General features: G+C 40.1%; 1 long non-coding RNA gene across 1 annotated transcript; it reads right to left on the bottom strand.

The window, feature by feature from the left end:
• Nucleotides 1-5083: 5083 nt before the first annotated feature.
• LOC139984342 (uncharacterized) lies at nt 5084-12128 on the bottom strand. The gene is made up of 2 exons (XR_011799047.1): nt 11138-12128; nt 5084-7330 (listed from the first exon to the last, which is right to left on the bottom strand). It is a non-coding gene; the product is annotated as an uncharacterized lncRNA (long non-coding RNA).
• Nucleotides 12129-14873: the final 2745 nt, after the last annotated feature.

Here is a 14873-nt window from a genome sequence, read left to right on the forward strand (position 1 = left end):
GGGGTGTAGGCGGTTTTACACTATCTAACGCAACGTAGTCGCCAAGAACCTGAAGTATTTTTAAGGGAGGGCCTGATAATAAGCGGAAACGGATCACCGACCGAAAATATATCGGAATTTGTGGATTATTTCTTGCTTCCTATTCAGGGGCGTAGCGAAGGTTTTTTTGTTGGGGGGGTGTGGAGAATTTGATTTGCCGACGGATCTGGAAGTGGTGACTGAAATGGGGGAGGGGTCTAAGGGGAGGGGTGTCCCCTCCCCTTTGGAAAATTTTTAGTTTTGAAACGTCCTTAGATGCAATCTGGTGCATATTGTAAGTCAAATTTGATTTGCCGACGGATCTGGAAGTGGTGACTGAAATGGGGGAGGGGTATAAGGGGAGGGGCTTTCCCCTCCCCTTTGGAAAATTTTTAGTTTTGAAACGTCCTTAGATGCAATCTGGTGTATATTTTAAGTCAAATTAGATTTGCCGACGGATCTGGAAGTGGTGACTGAAATGGGGGAGGGGTCTAAGTTTTGGAAAATTTTTAGTTTTGAAACGTCCTTAGATGCAATCTGGTGCATATTTTAAGTCAAATTTGGCACCGTAGAATTTCCATCTCGATATTATTTTTATGGCAGTCGGCAGAAGAAGAATTAATTGGGACCAATTATCGAACTGTGTTTTCTCTTTCACCGATCGTTGAAATAGTGAAACTTCGTGATGAAAATGTTCAGAAAACTTTCCGGTAATGAGAAATAACAACATTCATTGATATACAAGCGAGAAACGTTAAAAATTGTGTACAATTCGTGAGCCGTGTCCTTAAGTTTTCCACGGAGAACGAATGACATCTGCGATGACGTCATTCTAAACAGAGGATAATAACAACACGTTGTCACACGATAGCACGACTCATGGGCTACGGCCTATACGGAAGCCTTTAATTCCATTTCTTTCACTGAGTTGCCGGCGATTCTGGCACTCGTCTAGCTGAGCCTGGCTACAGTAGCTATACTGACGGCCGTGACATGATCAGTTATTTGCCGAGAGGTTTTTAACTTGCAGGCGTCGGGTGATTGGATTGGTGAATGAGTTTATCAGATGAAGAACTGGAAAATCGAAATAACCGATAAAGAAGCTCCCGTTCTCCTTTTCTCTATTCAGCTTTCCTTCTTTCTTCCCCTTCCGCTCTCTTCACCTTTTCTCCTTTTGCCGACAGACCCAAAATTTGCCGACAGCGACCAAATTATTATATATAATATAATAAATCAAAAAATAAAACCAAAATCTCAAAGGTTTACTTGTTAACTCAAGGTTTCATACTAACGAAGAATCAGCTGACTCTCAAGGTTCACACGAAGCTCTTTTAGATGCTCTTATAGCTGCATTATGAGCCCATAAAAACTCGTGCACAGAAAGTAGATGCATTTTGAGAACGAGACGCCCAGGCCGAATATAAAATATTCAAAGGCTACTACTGATGAAGCTCCTATAAAGTTTGAGAGCAGAAACCGGTCTAGTTGGTCATAAGAACCTACACTAGTCTCTCCTACTATTAACAGTACACTCAGTTCACCTAATAGGTGCAATTATGCTTCACCACGAGGAGCATGCTATAAGTTCATGTTCCTTGGGCCCTCCCTTAAAAATACTTCAGGTTCTTGGCGACTACGTTGCGTTAGATAGTGTAAAACCGCCTACACCCCGTTTCATTCAGATAATTATGATATACTTGCTAACTGTGCATTGATTTTCCCTGACAGTAATAGTCAGCACTATAGTACTGAGCCGTATCTAATTAATACGTGATGTCGCGTAGGCCTGGTAATTGCCTTAGTTTCAAATTTGGAATAAAAACGATCGCGTTTCAGGGAAGAACAGCTGGATATATATTAGGCTTTTCTTTCACCAAGTTATGCCTATTAGGAATTTAAAGTACTCCCACATAAAAAAACGCAACTGATTTCCAAAAAGGGGGGGCCGGGGCCGGGTCGGCCCCCCCCCCCTGGATCCGCCCCTGACTAGTGATCTAAGGTGGCATTGTGGTCAAGTAGTTAAAGGCAGTGGACTTGTGATCTAAGGTTTGCAGGTTCGAGTTCTGGCCAGATCATTAAGTTGTATCCTTGGGCAAGGCACTTTATCTCCATGGCCTCTATTCACCCAGGTGTATAAATCTGGACCTGTGAATTAAACTGTAAATTTGGGCGCTGTTAAGCTGATGCCATGTTAAGATTGACAGATTCTCGTTGACCAGGGTAATACTGCTATGTGCCTCGAGCACTGTTTTCGGTGGATATGTCTGCGCACTAAAAATCCTCAATATTATTCTCTTCTTAATACTTTTCCACGTGCAGTCAATTTCACTAGCATAGGTCACCTGATTGTCATTCCAGGGATGCGCCTGGGGTAAAACAAAATCATGGAATTTTGCAAAAATATCGGTATAGGCTCCAGTTTGCGTATGCTACAGTGTGTTAGGATAATAGTTTTTGTCCCCGAGGAAGAAAAGAAATCACGGATAATTCGCGGGAAAAGCTCATGACTGTTTCATACAACCAGTGTCGTCGCCAAGGGGGGGGGGCAGGGGGGCACGTGCCCCCCTGGAAAACCTAGTGCCCCCCCCCCCCCGAGTGCCCCCCCCCCCCATCTGAGATTTGGGTTGGTAAAAAAATATATATATATTTTGTTATATTCAACTCCCATCATCTGAGTTGGTTTTTCATAAGGACAAAGAAGCACAGTAATTCGTATTTTCTTCAAATGAGCTGCGAAAAAATGAAAAAGTTTATCCTTGACCGTCGGGTATCGAAGTCGTAACCCGCGCCATCACAACAGGTGTCGATATTTACATTGAATGTGTCAGTGCTCAGCCAATAACGATGCTGGAACCTGTTACATCTTAATAGATAATGGGAGAAAACGAGGACAAGAAAGGAGTCGGGGGTCATGCACACATTAATTCAACAAATGTAGGTTCTATTGATAGGGTTAGGCATAATATCGACAGCATGTGGTTCATATCCTCTGCAAAATTCTGTGCGTTGTTAAAATCATTACCTCAAAAATAGCAATTTCTGGAGATATCTTCAGATCGAATTTAGCATCAAATGTGGCACCATTTTGCATCTAGCCCATCCTCCGTATGCGAAAATTTTCCCCCAGGACGGCGATCCGTATCCACCTAAGTGCCCCCATCAAATGCTGGTGCCACCCCTGTGCCCCCCCCCCAAGACTGAAGAGTCTGGTGACGCCACTGCAAAAAACAGTTCCTACTATTGCAATGATGGCCGGCCTGATGGCCGGCCTGGGGGAGGGGTCTAAGAAGAGTGGGTGTCCCCCTCCCCTTTGGAAATTTTTTGCATTTCCAGGTGGCCTCGGATGCAATTTGGTGCAATATAGCACACTTCAACCCACCCACTCCATATTGTATATAATTTTTCATTTTCACCTGGCCTTAGATGCAATTTGGTGCTCCAAATGAGATTTTTTTCTCATTTGGAAATGAAAAAGGGCTTTTCTGACTTGCGAAGCGGGGGGGGGGGGGGGCGGAATGATACTTCCGCCCCTCCATGTTTTTCACTGGGGGGGGGGGCTAGCGCCCCCGGTTCCTACGCCCTTGCATAAAAGTGAAAACCTGTCTTTACAGTAGAGTACTTCATAAAAGTGAAAACCTGTTTTTACAGTATACAGTACAATGCCGCACATTCCTTAACACATGTATTCTCACCACAAATGAAATAAACTATTGACATAGCCGCGGCTTATGTTTTCCATGTAGGCTACTATGAAATTCACTGACAGGGAATGACCATTTTGTCCGAGTACAGTGCCTACTTTGTGTACCCTTGTTTGTCCATAGTCTTCATTTCCACTTAGGTCTAGAAGCATTGCTGAGGCTTCCTACAAAGTACAGTTTTTTATTTCATTTGTTAGCAAATTATTTTGCCAGTGAACGTATTCGTTACAGTGCAGTGCCTATATTTCTCTGTCATCACTGCAGCCGTTTTCCAAAGTATTCTTCTGTTTGATCAGGTTACTGTTAACATCTCCTGCAGCACGAAAGTCCATTCTCTACCCACAAACATGTGGATCTTTAAAAATTAGAGGGGGTGGGGGGAGGGAGAGTGGATGTTTTCATATTGGTCTTTGTATTATTACTAAAAGGGTATAGTTTGATGATTCTGTCATGACTTAAAATAGTTTTTGGACAGTAGCTGCATGGAAGTTCTCATTTCTTTGTGTCTGCTCTTATGAAGTTTGAAACTGCCAGAATGAGAAAAGAATTTGTCCCAGTAGCTACACTCTCTCCTGCATGGGTCTCTTCGTGGGCCTTCAAACTTTCATGTCGGTAGAACACTTTGTCGCAGTGGCTGCACTGTAAAGTTTTCTCTCCAGTGTGACGTCTCTCGTGACGTGATATCGCCAGACTGTGTAAACATACTAAACATGCACTTCCCTGCAGAAGCTACATTGGAAAGGTTTCTCTCCCAGATGTATCCTTGCATGTACTTTCAAGCTTTCTGGTCTGTTGAACAATTTATCGCAGTCCATGGAATTGTACCGCCTCTCTCCAGTATGTATTGACTTGTGTCGTCTCAAGAGTTGCCGAACATGGGATCTCTTGCTTACAGTTACTGCACTGATAGGGTTCTGTTCCCTTATGCATACTTTTGTGTTGTCTCAGAGTTGCATGTCATGCCGTTTCAAATTTCCACGATGTGAAAACGTTTTGTCACAGAAGCCACAGAGATGACAATTTCCTACAGGACGACTAGCTTTTATAGCGTCCAACAGTTTTACATCCTTACAGGGATGAGCCTGGGGTAAATAAAGAATAACGAAACTTTGCAAAAATTGCGGTATAGGCTCCAGTTTGCGTATGCTACAGTGTGTTAGGATAACAATTTTTGTCGCCACGGTAGAAAAGAAATCACGGATATTCCGCGAATTCGCGGAAAAAGCTCATGCCTGATCCTTAGATGATGTGCTTTCAACTTTTTCCTTAAACTCCATATCGAGTGTTATCAACTCTTCTGTTCCTTCTCATATATTTTTGTAAGGGTCCTTTGATTATGAAATACAGATTCCTGAGATATAAAAAAACATATTGCAAATTTATTATAGAGATTTAACAGTAACACCGAAGTAGGCTAGATATATTTTATCGTCTTTAAACTACAAAGATTCTTGTACATAATATAATGCATTCACATTCCTTCGTCTGAAGTTCATTCAGTCTTTGATACCTTTGGAGATATTGCTATATAGTACAAAGTTTTCAAATTTGAACCTTTGAACTCTATGAAATAGGATTTTGTTACTCACTGGTTGGATCCACTTATCATATTTGAAGTTCTTCAAAAGCTTCAGCTTTCAAGATTTAGCAAACTTTTGTTAACTTTATGTATGTATTTATGCAGTGGCGGAGCTAGGGGTATTGGTCAGGAGAGGCGAGAATGGTCTGTTGGGGCGCTTTCGACACTATCTCAGCGGAGCGCCACCACTGGTTGGCGCGTAGCGTACAGAATTTTTTTGAGTAAAGATACTCCCTAGATCGACAGGAATGACCCTTTCCGGGCCTGGCTAATTTGCAGATAAACGAAGAATAAATAGGTGTCATCGCCAATTTACACCAACAAAATGTGACAAATGTCAATAAGTAGATGAGAGCGCAATAAAAAAGTCAATAATCGCGAATAAGTAAAAAGTGGTAAAGAGCTGAAAAGGGCGCCAGCAGTCCATTTGAGTCCGTCAGGGGGGGGGGGGCATCCCCCTGACTATATGGACGCTCCGCCACTGTATTCATGTACCATCACATTCTAATCAGACAGAGCAAACATTTTGATACTATACAGCTTCTCTCCTGAACAAGATTTTTCATATGCCTTCGTACAGTATATGTAAAAATAGTAAACCACTTGTTACAATAAAGTCATTTGTAAGGCTTTTGCCCTGTATATGTTATCTTTCATGTTGCCTCCGATCTACAGATCGAGTAAACCTTTGTGCAAGAATATCCACATCAAAAGGCTTCTTCTCTGTTGGTCTTCTTACTGAACATGCTACCTCAGTGCGCCAGATAGAGAAAATTATTTGCCACAATAATCACATTGATAAAACTTCTCTCCTGTTATGTGTTCTTTCATGTCTCCTCAAAATGTGCAGTCACAGCAAACTCTTTCTTACACTATCTGCATTGATAATGCTTCTTTCCTGTGTGTGGTCTTACATGCTTCCTCAATTGTCCAGATCCAGCAAACTTTTTCTTACAGTAGCTATATTGATAAGGCTTCTCTCCTGTATGAGTTCTTTCATGTGCCCTCAAATTTCCAGATAAAGCAAACTCTTATCTCCTTACAGTAGCCACACTGATAGGGCCTTTCTCCTGTGTGTTCTTACATGTCTCCTCATTTGTACAGGTTCAGTGTTCTCAACGTTTCAGAATGTGCACATTTTTGGCCTCGGTAGTCGAACTAATGTGACCTCTCTCCTGTGTGTTCTTTTGTGTGTCATCAAAGCAATAGAGCAAGCAAACATTTTGTCACAGTAGTTACACTGATAATGCTTCTGTCCTGTGTGTGTTCTTTCATGTGTTCTAAATTGCAAAGATTGAGCAAACATTTTCTTACAGTAGTTACACTGATAAGGCTTCTCTCCTGTATGTGTTCTTTCATGTGTCCTCATTTGTCCAGACACAGCAAACATTTTGTCACAGTAGCCACACTGATAAGGCTTCTCTCCTGTATGTGTTCTTAGATGTATTGACAAACTGTTACATTGAGCAAACATTTTGTCACAGAAGGCACACTTATAAGGCTTTTCTCCTACAGTGTGTGTTCTTTCATGACCCCTCATATGTCCAGATCCAGCAAAGTTTTTCTCACTTTTTCTTTTTCTCACTTTTTCTCATTGATAAGGCTTTCCTCCTGTATATATGTGTTCTTTCATGTCTCCTCAAATTTCCATAATAAACAAACGTTTTGTCACAGTAGTAACACCGATAAGGTTTCTCTATCTTTTTTTTGTCATATTTATTCCACACAATTCCACATTGGGTAGACAGCTGGTTGCAATCGCTACTTTGGTCAGGATAATTTCCTCTTTGAAGTATACGAACATCTACTCGTTCTGGGTTTTCTTTTATTACTTTAGATTCACCAGAGAATTTTGCTCCATTTTTGGCCTCATTATCCAGACCGATCAACAGATGGCATGAGTAGCTATTAACTGGCTCCACTGCCTCCACAGATGATGCCTCTTCATTTTTAACATCTTGTTGATGCCCTTGTTGATGCCCTTGGTGATGCCCTTGGTGATGCCCTTGGTGATGGGTGGGTCCCTGAGATCCTGAAAATACAAGCAAATGTGATACAAGATGAAACACACAAGACTGTAAAAAAAAAAAAAAAAAATCCAGGAAACCAACAGGTATAGTGATTCCACATGAAACCAGAAAGTCACATGACTTAGTGATTCCTTGCCAATATGAGAAGAAACTTTAGATACAAGATTTTCTAACGAGCTGAATTGCTGAGCAGAAATGGCAAGTCTTGCAGAATTGAGTAATGCATACCTAGGCAAAGAGGGTCGAAGGTCAAACAGACTTCACTTCTGCATAATAAGACTTATTATGACTGTAACCAAAAATTGACATTCGATGACCTTTGACCTATATGGAAAACACAAATGCCCAAAGGCACTATGGTACCTTGCTTATAGGGACTAAGCACGATCCTAAAATTGTTATTTCCGGGGTTTAATGTACACACACAATATTATTGCCATAAGTATCACAAATCAATGATCGGTCCTTTTGAGAATCTGTTGACTTTTGTTAGATTTGTTTATAGGAACTTGCAGAATCATCCTACAGTAACTGTACTTAATAACTTTGGTTGCACAGGAGTAAACCCATGGACAATTAAAATATGGCCACAAAAATTAAAATATTCAACTTAAAAAAACTCATAACTGGAGGCGCTATTCCAAGGTCATGCGAGGTCAACAGAGGTCCACCTCTCAAAAACCAAACAAAACATTGACCTCTGATAACTTTGCGCATGATGGTCGCACAGGGGTCAACCATGGACAATTTCGATCAATTTGGAGGTTGAGCTCTTGACCCATAATTGACCTTTATTGACTTGGATAACATGGCCATTATGTTTGGAACAATCACTTACCCTATTCACAACTAGTCCCAAAATGTCAACCATGTCTGACCCCATCAGTGGGAGTTTCACAAGTTATTGCCCACAAAAAACACCTTTTGGAGCCATAATTGACCTTTGGTGACCTTGGATGACAAAACGGTTATTTCAAAAAACGTGCCCCTACTTCATTTACAGCTTGTTCCAATATATCAGCCATGTCAGACTTCATCACGGGAAGTTGTTGCAAAAATTAACATAAGTGGGCCGTCTTTTGCCCATAAGCGACCTTGAATGACCTTGGATGGCATGACGGTTGCAATGAAAAATGTTCCGTTCGATGATGTGCACTCCATCCTAAAATTGTTATGCACTCCAATGTACATACACAATGTTAATATTGTTAAAAAGGTATCAAATCCAACCTTTGGCACCTCATAACGTAAGAACCAAGTGTCCAATCGAAGCGGGAGTTGGTTTGGTCTATATAGAGCACACAGAGCTCTATCATATCTTAAAATATTGACAAACATTTTTGCCCTGTATCTCCTAAAATGAGCTTATTTATAAAAAAAAAATGTAACCTCTGATAACTTTGCACCCGAAGGTCGCACAGGGGTCATCCCATGGACAATTTTTGATCGGAAGATCATTTGAGATCTGAATATGGCCACGAAATTTCAAATAACCAAAGAAACTAATACAGGTCACCAGAGGTCAACCTTAGGTCAAAGGTCACAAAGATGCAGGTCGACTAATGGATTAAAACAGCGTAACTCCCAACCATGACTGACATTTTGTTCTCAAGTTATCGCAAAAATACTAGTTTATGACCCCTAATTGACCTTTGTTGACCTTGAATCAAACGACTGTTATTTTTGAAAACGATTCCCTACCCCATTTACAACTAGTACCAAAATAAAAAAAACATGTCGGACCATGTCAATAGGAGTTACTGTTTTCAGCCTTTGACCTCTGGTGACCCCAAATGACCTTTGACCTCCACGAAAAACAATAGGGATCATTTAATCACTAAGAGCTACCAATATATTAAGTTTAATGTTTAATTCAACTTTTACTTCTTGAGATATCATGTTTACATGGTTTTCAGCTTTTGACCTCTGGTGACCTCAAATGACATTTGACTCCCATGAAAAACCATAGGGATTACCTGCTCACCAGGGGCTATCAACACACGAAGTTTAAGGTTCAAGCATCTTTTACTTCATGAGATATCATGTTTACAAGGTTTTTAACTGTTCACCTCTGGTGACCCCCAATGACCTTTGACCTTGATGAAAAACATTAGGGATTACTTGCTCACCAAGGGCTATCTACAGATCAAATTTAAAGTTCATGCAACTTTTACTTTTTGAGATATTGTGTTTACATGGTTTACAGCCTTTGACCTCTGATGACCCTAAATGACCTTTGACCTCCATGAAAAACAATAGGGATCATCTGCTATCCTAGGTCAATCCACAGTCTAAGTTTCAAGTTCAAGCATTATGTACTTCTTGAGATACCGTGTTTACAATGTTTTTGACCTATGACCTCTGGTGATCTCTCAAATGACCCTTGACCTCTATGAAAAAAGATAGACACCATCTACTCACTAAGGGCTACCTACATACTAAGTTTGAAATTCAAAAAACTTTTACTACATGAGATAGTGTGCTTACAAGGTTTTCAGACTTTGACCTCTGTTGACTTCAAATGACCCTTAACCTCCATGAAAAACAATAGGGATCATGTACTTACTAAGGGCTACACACACACCAAGTTTGAAGTTCATGCAGCTAAAACTTCTTGAGATACCGTGTTTACAAGCCAAAGCGTCACATACACACACACATACTCCATCACCATCGCATAGATCCCTTCGGCCTTCGGCAAAGAATAAAAAATGAGAATATTTCAATAAGATAACATTAAAGATGTCCATGCTTTCAACCTCGATATTTGTAAGTGACTAGGAAGCTTCTTGCACTCAACTTAATGTGAAACTTTGACAAGGTTTTTTCTTACTTTGACCCTTGGGTTATCTGAGCTGACCTTTTGAACTCAACAATGTCATCCACTCAGAAGATTGTACATTCAAAACTGGATCAAAATAACAAATATGAAGTTCTTCCAAACTGCATCAAAATAAACTTTGATCTGATGACCAATGACCTTTGAACTCCTGAGGGAGTAGTTGTACTTAACTAGATCTGCATATTAAAGTCTCATTAATTTATGCATTAAATCACAACTGTCCAATAATCTTTATTTGTAACTATTTGCTATAGTAAGGGCATACATGTTATTTTCATATTGCTCAGTGGTTTATATCATTCATCTACAGTATACAGTATGTGATATCATTGATGGGTTGGAGAGATTCTGAAAACATAGAAAGTATGATACTTGTAAACGTAGGGAGTTAGACTGATCGAAAATATAAACAGTTCCGTACTTCGCGTGTACAGTATTTAAGTGTACTGTGTAATTCTGCTATATATGTGGGTTTATCAACGGCGGGGTTAAATAAAATTTTGATGACTCAATTGTTTCACTGTGGCAATTCAAGCTGTTTTGTTCCAGGCATATGTAGATTAAAATTGGGATTGGAAATTGGTTAGTTTGACTTACAAACATGGGCAATTTCAATGTCAAATGTATAAGTGCAAGCTAAATCATGTAAATGCTACTTCAGTTCTCCTCCACAACCTTGGTTTATTCTCGAAATTTGCTTTCTGTACAAATTGCTGTGGAAATAAACTCTAGGCCTTGGCCTACACAGGTAAATACATTACAGACTAACACAGAACTGCAACTTTAGGAGTTACAGTAGGTGATTTAGGTCCTACGTTCTTCACTCATCACTTTAAGAGAAGTTTAAAGTAAGCTCTTCATAGTTAACAAACCATGATACTAACTGGTATGCTGAACCTAGGGCCTATTTACTGTAGTAATACTAGGCTAATACTTGTTACAATAGTTTTTTTCGCGGAACCGTTACCAGTGGTATCGTGCACAGGTGACCCTGGTTCCACCTTAATGGAGATCTCAAACATTTTGTTTCCAGTGGATCTGTGCTCGGTTGATGTTTTTCTATTGTTCCGCTTCGTCTTGTAATTTCTTTTCTTACCCGTGGTAATACAGTATTTGAAAGTAGTGCATCACCACAATGTGATTGCGGTTGCAGCAAAACACTGAATCAGAATCTTGCAGGGATTTCACAAGTTGTGTTCTACCGCATACAAACAACGACAACGAGGTAAATGAATCTGGAGGATTCATGTCAATTGGGTGCGCGCGTACCATGTATTGAGGGTCATGTGATGTCAACGAGGTAAATGAATCTGGAGAAACTATCACACAGTAAATACTCGCGTACGCGCGTACCATGTATGGAGGGTCATGTGATGTGTTCCAGGGTGGTACTAATATACTACTCTCCCTATTACGCATGATGATTTCACCCAACTAGTACGTAAATGTGTTTGCGTGCCTAGGGCAGCAGACGACACCCGTTACCTAGCAATAACCGTGCCTGTAGCCTAACGTGATAGCTATATTCTCGTCGAGCAGCATTAGGCTCTGTTCCATGGAGAATTCCGTAGTTGCACTGAACTAAACATTTCCCCACATTTCCCATTTCTACATTCACTTATAGCGTGTAGTAATAACGTTAGGCCATATGAGACAAAGCTTGCCCCTAGAGCTGTATTAATAAGTAAGATTATGTAGAAAGCCTGCCTTCATTCAAGAGAATAAGGTTGAACGTTAGCATATTAGCACTATTTCGTAGGCCTGAAGTACCAGTACCTTCTTATGCCGTTAGTTCCCATGTCCGAACCGACCAATCTTTCACGAAGTCACTAACACTGTTCTCGAACTGCTACAGAGAAATATCAGTATAGTACCACCCTGGAACACATCACATGACCCTCCATACATGGTACGCGCGCACCCAATTGACATGAATCCTCCAGATTCATTTACCTCGTTGTGTGATGTGTTCCAGGGTGGTACTATACTGATATTTCTCTGTAGCAGTTCGAGAACAGTGTTAGTGACTTCGTGAAAGATTGGTCGGTTCGGACATGGGAACTAACGGCATAAGAATGTACTGGTACTTCAGGCCTACGAAATAGTGCTAATGCTAACGTTCAACCTTATTCTCTTGAATGAAGGCAGGCTTTCTACATAATCTTACTTATTAATACAGCTCTAGGGGCAAGCTTTGTCTCATATGGCTTAACGTTATTACTACACGCTATAAGTAAGTGTAGAAATGGGAAATGTGGGGAAATGTTTAGTTCAGTGCAACCACGGAATTCTCCATGGAACAGAGCCTAATGCTGTTCGACGGGAATATAGCTATCACGTTAGGCTACAGGCACGGTTATTGCTAGGTAACGGGTGTCGTCTGCTGCTCTAAGCGCGCAAACTCATTTACGTACTAGTTGGGTGAAATCATCATGCGTAATAGGGAGAGTAGTATATTAGTACCACCCTGGAACACATCACATGACCCTCCATACATGGTACGCGCGTACGCGCTTATTTACTGTGTGATAGTTTCTCCAGATTCATTTACCTCGTTGAACAACGAGTTTAATGAATCTGGAGGATTCATGGTGGCATACTCCTATTAGAGTCTATATCAATCCGCTCGATTGTTCTCCTCCTTCAGGAAAAGTGCCAAAAAGCAGCAGGAGAACATCTTTTGTGACCTGTTATCAATCATAATCTAGTTTTTTGTGGCTTTCATGTTGAAGATCATGAATGGAAGTACATGTGGTGAAAAAATTGGGTCAATTGAGGCAATTTTAGACCCCTTTAGGCTTCCCAGGAGCAGCGTAGGAAATTTGTTTACCACTGAGTGAAGAGGTTTGTTTACAAGTGACGAAAACTTCCGGCTCGGATAGCAAAAAATTTTCACGGTCATGGTACGGAGAATTGATGGTGCCATGAAAGGCCAACTTGTCAGCTATCCGGTGATGGGTAGCGTTAAGCTAGTGAAAACTTCTATCTAGACTTAGAGACCACATTACTTTTGTGATTTAGTGTGTAAGTCAATGGGGCTTTTAATGGGCGTATGCTACCTCATGTCAATTGGGCGCGCGTGTATGGCAAGCCATGTGGGACAAACACCGCATTATATATTTACGTATTAATTGCAATTTATACGTGTATTAATTCGAATGACGACACGAGGCTGCTTCGATTGGGGCTTTTAAAGTGATATCGATACCCCGCCACTGAAAACATTTATCGCGGATGTATGTACACAGCAAAAGCGGAAATATGTTTTCGTGAGTATTCGAATTAATCCGTGCATATACTTCTAACCTACGTAAGAAGCGAAAGTTTCTTCCTAAAATGTAAAGTTTGTCGACATTGAGCAAACTTGCCAGTTCAAAGTCTTATATTTATAAGTTCTACTATGTATTATGAGTTAGACATACTACAGTACCACACTAGCCTAGTAGTACTACAATTTACAAAGCAGCTTTATTTTCGCTGAACCATTACCAGTGTTCCGTGTAATCGTTCACAGGTGACTCAGGTTCCGCCTTTATGGAGGTCTCACATATTTTGTATCTCGCGGATTAATGATCTGTCGATGATGTTTTGCTGCTGTTGTTTTGTGTTTGATCCGTTGTTTTTGTAAATTTCTGGTAATATCGTTTTAGTGAAAATCACCGATATTAGTTATTATGTTGGAGTGAGTTTGCAGCATAGAAATTGAATAAATTTCTATGGTTTGCAGATAACGACTAGAAGTAGTATACTAGTAGTAAGTTGAGTCTCGTCTATCCGACATGCTCATGTGATTAACCTCTGCCACGTATAACGATCATGTGCAAGGTTTATTGCTTCCTCGACTAGAAAGATGAAGAATAAATCTACAACGGCTACGGCAAGCCATATGGGACAAACACCGCATAATATATCCTCGTATTAATACGAATTACACGCGTATAAATGATTCTAATGTACACGGATATATATATATATATATATATATATATATATATATAATTGAAATCGTAGTGAGCTGGAAAATCCAGAACAGTGAAAAAACTTCCAGCCTCCAACCGGGATTCGAACCCGGGCCTTACGCTTTATTTGCGGACAACCTAACTACTAGGCTATGAACGCTGATTGTGTGTCCAGAGGTTCTAAACCGGTAAGGAAGGTCGTAAATCCACTAACACCATGCATACATATATATATATATATATATATATATATATATATATATATATATATATATATACATATAATTGATATCGTAGTGAGCTGGAAAATCCAGAACAGTGAAAAAAACTGTGTCGAAGATTACTAGTTCTCTTTTGGTGACGTATTTGCCCTACTCTAGAGATAAAACATTATGCTAACCAACTAGAAATCATTTGTAATTCCTATATATATATATATATATATATATATATATATATATATATATATATATATATATATATATATATATATATATATCAGCGAAACAGATGGTCATTGCCCTGCATACAACTTGTTGTTTGTTGATGATGTTATGCAATATCTCACGGGAGTAGGTAGCCAATATTACTTTACGGTTGTGGCCCGCCTAATTTCACTGTGGCCCGCGCATTTTTTGTCCACCCCTGGTTTAAAAGATATTAAGAAACTTCCTGGCTACCACTGGATATTACCCCGAAAGAGGAGGACAAGATTTGGTTTGGGAATCGCTATGCTAGACTTAA

The sequence above is a fragment of the Apostichopus japonicus genome, chromosome 17, assembly GCF_037975245.1.
Source record: "Apostichopus japonicus isolate 1M-3 chromosome 17, ASM3797524v1, whole genome shotgun sequence".
In the NCBI taxonomy this organism is placed as follows: Eukaryota; Metazoa; Echinodermata; class Holothuroidea; order Aspidochirotida; family Stichopodidae; genus Apostichopus; species Apostichopus japonicus.